We start from the raw sequence: 8,428 nt of genomic DNA on the forward strand, positions 1-8,428 counted from the left end.
CATATATCAAAATACAACGCTTCTCTGACAAAAAAAAAAGAAAGAAAGAAAGAAAAAAAGTCGGACGGGACATCGTTGGATCTTTGGTATTGCTGTGATCGCATGTGAGTGACTTTCACAGGTGAGCTGTAGATTAACCATCAAGAATGAGATGTGTGATACAGAATGAAATATATATCCAGTTTAATAAACAGAGAACAATCAAACACTGTGGTGAGGTGAGGATTAATCAGAAAACCATTTCAACTAATGATGAACTAGAACACAGGCAAAACAATGACAAAAAAAAAACATGACTAGAAATTGAACATAACAATGAAACTAAACATGACATACATTTAAAAAAAAAAGATAATTTATAATAAATACTGCCATATTTGACAAAAATGTATAATTATTTTTAAAAAATTATCTTTCACTAATTCATCATTTTAGTTTAAAATTTACTTTAACTGAAATTGCACAAAATTAACTAATATTTTAACTGGGGCTTCTTTTGATTGTTACATTGACAACTAAAATGTAATCAAATGTAATATCAAATTTCTTATTATTGATTATGCTGAAAATATACTGCAGGATTTCTAACAAAAGTATGTTTTAATTTATTGTACCTTCACTGGCCATGTTTCACACTCAAGGTAACTTTAGCATATTTCTTCAAAATGTGGATTTTCTTTTATTCATCCAGACATCCTGTATTTTTCTGTAAAATAGAACAAATATATGACATATCAGAATCTAAAAGCCATAGGTGTCATATGTACAAAAACATATTATCATGAACATGAGTAGCTTTTGTAAAAAAAATAAAAAATAAAATACTACTTCATACTGCATAAAAGTTTATATGTGATAGCACTTTTAAAGACGCTAACGTTCGTTTATACGTTTTGAACAAACAGACATTCAATGCAAGATATATAAAATGAGAGTATAGCCTTTTTTGCAATCGCCTGGACTGAAATCAATTATGCTTTTATTATACATACACACAGAACTATTTAAAGCGGTCATCGGATGCCAATCGGCCTAATCAGAGTTACAGCCCATTTTCATGTCTTCTTGTAAAGTTTGTAACACACTTTGGTTAAAATTCCTCAATGGTTGTGTAAAACAACACACTTTTTACCTCCTCAAAAACAGCTCTGTTCACAGCGACCCGTTTCGGTGCATGCTCTTTAAATTTTAATGAGCAACTGCTCACCCCACCCCTCTCTTCCATGGGGGTCAGTGATGCGCGGGTTGATCCAAAATGAGCGGGTGCCTGCGGTCACCCGCGGTTACCCGCGGTTACGAGTCATCCAAAAATATTTTTAATGATATTCGGTTCGCGGTCGGTCGGGTCGTTTGAAATAAAGATGCCAATTAAACCTTTGTAATTTATAGTAGGCTACTAGACACAATTTTCTATGAACTACATAGGCCTACACTTTTATGACGCACAAGCTCAGTCTGCAGGTAGAGATGGAGGCAAGTGAAAAGGTGAAGACTGGGGAGTGGAAGCTCCGCAAATACACAAATGTTGTGCTTGTGAGAGCTTCAATTATCCACGTGGCGAAATAGCCTAAGCCTACTAATACAAGTGGGAAATCCTTATTTACCTTTTGAATGTTGAGCGTTATTAACTTTTGAATAAATCCTGACGCGGGACAAAATGCCCGAATTCCCAACACGTTGAACTGAGCAATGCCATTGTACCATTTTAATAGGCTACTTTTAAACGCATATAGCTCAGTAATGTCAGTTTTATGAATTTTCTGAGAGGGGGCGGGATTTTTGTTGGGAAAGTCGGGGGAGAGACGCACACTTCGATTAGACTGGATAAACACATGCAGCATCTTAATTGTTACGAAAATGAAACGAAATAAATGAATAAATCAAGCCTTTATTACATAACACTAGGCTATACAGCACCCCTAGTTCCTACATCTATGGCCTAATGACGCTACGATGAGCATTTACTACTTTTAAAAAATGCGGGTCAGGAAGCGGGTCAGGTACAATATTTTCTTTTTTTGCGGCCCGAGTTGCGGGCGGGTTAGTTGAAAACGTCGGTCGGGTGCGGGTTGTTTATACATTGACCCGCGCATCACTGATGGGGGTTGTCCACACAAGACAAATAAAGTGCTGCTTTGGCAACCTGCCTTGGTGGACACATAGACAGTAAAAGAAATGGACACAGCGACCCCATTGGATTCAACGGAGAAAAGTGAAGTCAATTAGAAGCACTCACTTCCTGATTGCTGAGCGTACTGCGCTGACTCAATCTGAGCTTGACGATGTAGATGTGACTTGAGCAACCTGTCTGTCTTCTAGTAGCTGCCAAGAGAAATCTGAATCATTCCCTTCCGAAACTTGCAGAGACGGAGAGTGTGAGTAGGAGGTGTCCATGAGTTAGGAGCAGGAGAAACTTTTGCGAAGTATTCTGATTAATTATTTTGTCATTTCACCTCCACGTCCCCCGATTGCCCGCGAGCTTCTCCTCCTGTCTATACGGTAATTTCTCTACTGTGCGGCAGAGAGTCGCGTGGTTATGACACAATCGTTAGCCTATTTTTACGAAAACTGCTTCTACGGGGCCATGACGTAAGATACAAGGTAATGGAGCCTTTTATACATTTTCGTGTTTCTTTAGAAATAAATAATGGACAAATGGAGTCTTTAAACGCCTAAGATGTAAAAGTTATTCGCTGTCAAAGTGACGCCAAAATGAATGTGAGTCAATGGAATGCTAACAGCAGGTGATGGTCAGCTAATCAATGGCGGCCCCCGGGGAAGCTTCAGTTTTTTCTGAAAGATTACCCCTTGGGTGGACAGTACTGAGGGCGGAAATATGCTAATACGAGACAGACCGTCAGTGGTCATAGAAAATTCAAACGGCTTGATTATTGAGAGTGTTTAGGCTTTTTGACTATTAAAAAAAAAAGAGCGAATGGATTTTCTTCATTGAATAGTGCTGTGTCCACACACTGCAAAGACACATTTATATGCAAACACCATATAAAAGTGAATTTTGCATCCGATGACCCCTTTAAGTAAAAGCATTATCAAGATAAAGGTCATTGTATACAGAAGTGTACATTTAAATGTTATGTATGCCAAATCTTCTACTTCCATCATGTGCAACTAAACCTCTACAAATGATTCAGAATGCTGCATGTCTTGTCTTCAACGAGCCAAAAAGGGCCCACGTCACTCCTCTGTTCATCTCTCTGCACTGGCTACCACTCGCTGCTCGCATCAAGTTCAAGGGATTGAAGCTTGCTTTCAGATCTATCACAGGGTCAGCTCCCTCCTACTTTCACTCACTCCTACGAGCCTACATCCCTACCAGAAGCCTACGATCAGTCAATGAGCGACGGCTCGTGGTACCATCACAGAGAGCCACAAAATCACTCTCCAGAACATTCTCATTCACGGTTTCATGCTAGTGGAATGCTCTCCCCACCCTCATCCGGAATGCAGAATCCCTGACAACATTCAAAAGACAACTGAATACTCATCTCTTCCGTGAGCACTTAACCTCATAAAAAATAAAAAATAAACATTTCCTTCCTTTTCCTTTCATCCTCCCTTATCGGGCTTATGCTACTCGGAACAATGTCTGAACTTCGTATTTTGAGCACTTCTTGCGTTGTTTTCGCAGGACATATTTCCTTAAACCTTTTCCTTATAGGGCCTACTTTAATTTGCCCTGTCTGATAATGACTTACAACTCTCTTTGAGCGTTTTTAATTATTTCTTTATCTCCACTGTAAAAAGCAGCTTTCTTCTTATTTATAGCAGCCTTAACTTCTCTGGTGACCCATGGTTTGTTATTGGGAAAGATTTTGATTAGTTTACAAGGAATTATAGACTCAACACAATAATTTATATAATTAAAGCTGCAAGCAGCATTTATCGGGGTTCAAGCAGTTAAGGCCACAAAAGCATCAAAAGTTATAACGTTTTATTTAGCAAGCATGTAACCACTGACATCATAGATGGAAAAGACTATGTTCTAGCATGATTTACCATGATATACCACATTCTAACATGATTTACCATAGTTTATCATGATTTATCATGGTTTACCATGATTTACCCTGTTCTAGCATAGTTTACCATGGTTTTATCTTAGTTTACCTTGATTTACCATGCTCTAGCATGATTTACCATGATATACCACATTCTAACATGATTTACCATAGTTTATCATGATTTATCATGGTTTACCATGATTTACCCTGTTCTAGCATAGTTTACCATGATTTACCATGTTCTAGTATGATTTACCATTATATACCACATTCTAGGGCTGTCACTTTACGTTCGAAAATCGATTGCACAATCGATCGGACCAACCAACGCAAGTTTCGAAAACGAAAATAGGGAATCGATTTTAACGGTCTTTTCTCGGAGCGCGTCCAGCTCGTCATGTTATGCCCGCAGCGAACGCGCGTCATTTGCAACTGCAGGCTCTGACAAACACGCATAACAGCAAATGATCCTTTTGCATAATGTGTCTCTTTTTACTACAAAACTGTGAACAAACGCCTACGTAGGCGAAATTTGTTTGACATTTCTAATCGTAAACACAGCCATGTTGAAGACTGAGGTAATGTTTTTCATATATGCTGCTATGGCAGTCCACTCTGCTTATTGCTTTTCGAGAATGTTGCACTAGTCATTGTGCGCGAAACTTCACGCCAATAAATCATCAGAAATATTGCTGACTTGAGCGCGTCAGGCGCGGCGCGCCCTCTTTACGTTCGTCTTAATGCCTGTTAGTTGTCCGTGGATTTGCCCATATTTGGCGTTTTATTTTTCAATTTTCGATTTTACAATCGATTCAATGAACACTTATGTCTCAAAAATCGAACAGGATTTTTTAACAAAAGTGACAGCCCTACCACATTCTAGAATGATTTACCAGAATTCTAGCATGATTTACCTTGATACACCACATTCTAGTATTATGTACTATGATTTACCATGTTTCTAGCGTGATTTACCATGATTTACCACATTACTAGCAATTATGTGAAGTGTCAGTGCAAATGAAGTGATAAACACTGACAAAATATGATTGTGTTGTAATAGTTATTGTTATACAAGTGATTGTTTAGTGTCTAATGAATGCAAAAGCACATGTGAAAAGACTTCATTAATAAGTAGACTGGCCAGCAGAGGGCAGTAGAAGATCACTTATTGGCTCACTTTCACATTAAACTTCACGATTTTCACCAGTTTTCTGCACTAAAGCAAACCAGTTTTTCCATGTTAACTCAATAATGCATGCTTACACACACACACACACACACACACACACACACACACACACACACACACACAGACAAATGTTGTTGTTGTTTTTTTCAATGCTATTGGGATATGTCATTATGAAAATATATTTGAATGGTCTATAAACATTTCACAAAGTCTTTGTAAACTATTAATCAGATGATTCAGAATTTATTCAGAAACCTAAGACTACACACACACATTATGTTGTAGATACAGACATTTGAACTATATGATGTGATCAAACTGTTTACTGCAAGTCTCCTTCAAGATTCACATTTCTCAATGTGACACAATTGACCGTTCGCAAAGACCCGCCCCCCTTAGTTACTGTCGCTATGTCCGACAAGCTACGCTGCTCTCACGCCACACCATGTTCTCACGCAGTGAAAAATACATCGCGGAGCAGAGAGGAGACTGACAACACACTGACAGACAGGACAGACCAGGTTACTTTTCGGTTATTTTGATATTAAACATATTAAATAAAGTCTCACCTTTCAAATTTGGTCATTTTTTAAAAGAAATTTAAACGATACATACCGTTTTGTGGCTCTTAAATGTGTCTGACAGATAGCTGTAGAGCATCAGTTAAATCTGCTCGTGAACCGATCATCTCTTCCGTCTAGTTCATTTATAGCATCAAATAAACATGAATGAACACAAGACATGCTATCTCTCCTGACTGCTTTGTCGGACAAAATGGCGGATGGCGGATTATGATTGGTTAGATCGCCTGTCAATCAAGCTCCCTGCGAAGGGTCAATTGTCAATAGTAATACTTCAATAGATGAATTTTCACTAAATGTGATTGTAGATGTAAAAAGAGTGATTTTATAAAGTCTAAATAGGAATTATAGAACAATATTAAATAGTATGACAAAATGACTATTTTAAACAGCAGGGGGCAGTAAAATATCACTTATTGGCTTAATATACCATTATATTCATATAATTTTCCCCTTTTTTAACTGTTATAGAGGCAAATTGTGTCCGATCTGTCTGAAAATTTTCATGCTTGTTCAGAGTAATATTTCACATGTTCTGACTTGTTTTTAAGAAGATCTGAGCAGTCATTGAAGAGATATAGGCTTTCGGGTACATTGGTCAAGGCTACATTTTAAAGTAACCCTATTATAGCCATCAAAATGAAGAACTTTTTCTGATAATTATTGATCTAGAGAGTCCAGTGAATTGTACTGCACTGGTTTTGAACATTATGATATGAAAACTGTATGATCATACATGGAAAACACCATTCACAGCCAATACAGGGAATTTACCATAGGAAATATATGGTTTTAAAGCGTTTTAACAGTTATAGCACCACCTATGGTCCGATAATTATTGATCTAGAGAGTCCAGAGAATTGTCCTAGACTGGTCTGGTTCCGATTGGGCAAAAAAACAAGGACTAGTTTGCAAAAGTAGGTTTTTAACATGTTCAACAAGAGTTATGAGCGATTTTGTACTTTTGGTCGCTGTAGCGCCACCTATGGGCCAATCGGGGTCATACTCTGATAGGTTGTCCCCAAATTGAGGCCTACCATCTGGCCAGGTTTCAAGTCTCTAGGCCTTACGGTTTGGCCTGCACGACCAGTTTTACGAATCCTTACAATTACAATAGGGTTTCAGCATTTCATGCTTGAACCCCTAACAAGTCACTTTGTCAGAAATACTGTCCGGATCACTGTCTCCATTCAAAGAACACAGTCCAGTCTGTGCAATCAAAGCACCCCCTTAATGTTTCACAGGCATCCTCGGACCAGATGCGCACAGTCTTTGACGTTATCGGCTGTTTCCGTATCACCGGAGTATATTTAGACATCAAGGTTATCAGGTTATGGTCAGAGTCGTCGCATTAGGGCAGGCAAGCCAGGCAATTGCCTGGGGCCCCGCATTTTAAGGGGGCCCCGAGGGCTGATCATTCAAACAATCAGGAATGTTAATATAAAGACGCAGCAACATCTCCGCATCCCCCTTAGTGGGGCCCCTCTCTCGTTACCTGGTTATGCTTTTACCGTCTCGCCTCAGCAGCCTTTTTCAAACTGAAGCAGCGCTTACTCGTCGTGGTATTTAGCAAATGCATGATTTGATTTGTTAAACATGAAAAGGACTTATCCGTAGGGCATGGCCGCTCGCTCTAACCTTAACATAGATAAATGTTCGCTATTATTAGGCGCATATCCAAGTGTTTGTGTGGAGTGTGGAGCGCGCACTGCATGACATGGAGGCGCCGATGCGATTACTTGCATTTTCCTATAAACAGTGGAAACAACTTAAAATACTCCATTTCTGGCCATACAGAAATGAATAATGCATCAGTCGCAACTACTTTTATTTGTGTAAACTCACAATAACAAGAAAACTTTGTGTTTTTGTAAAATAAAATAAAATAATCAGGGCGCGCTTTCATGGACTGTGAATTGGAGCGCATCTCAAAAATAAACAGAAACACAGAGTATAGGCTACTAGCCTCACATACATGAGAAATATATCTATATAAAGCTTGAAATGTCCACTTTTAAACAATACATTTACTATAGTTGACATTATTTAATTAGTAATAAGTATCCAGCTATACGTTAAACTAGTTGAGTAAACAATTAGTTAATGAACTAATAAAACAATAAAACAAATATTAAATTAAGATGCTAACTATATTTCTATGCTTGTTCCACCACGCAAATTATTGTTTTTAAGGTGACAATCTGTTACACATTTGAAGATTTACTGCATCTTGAAAATTGTTTTATTGTATTGTATCTTCTGTTATAAAGACGAAGATTGACATTTCGTTAATTAAAAAAATAAACAACTTATGTTCTGTTAGATGTTATGTTTTGACTACTTTTTGAATTTTGTATAATAATATCTCTGGGTAATGAAGATATATTAACAAAAAAATCTTATATATAAAACATACATAAATTACATATACTGTATATAAAAAAAGGGCCTCATTGACTAATTTTGCCTGGGGCCCCCACTCAGTGTTGGTTTGCCTCTGGTTATGGTCCAATTTACCCAGCGGAGGAAGCAATTTAGCAACATAGCCATCCTTAACCTTCGTATAAAACAAGTCAATATTTTTGTCACCCCTCGTAGGACACGTCACCATTTGTTTAAGAGACGGCAGTGTG

The sequence above is a fragment of the Squalius cephalus genome (assembly GCF_949319135.1).
Source record: "Squalius cephalus genome assembly, chromosome: 12".
In the NCBI taxonomy this organism is placed as follows: domain Eukaryota; kingdom Metazoa; phylum Chordata; class Actinopteri; order Cypriniformes; family Leuciscidae; genus Squalius; species Squalius cephalus.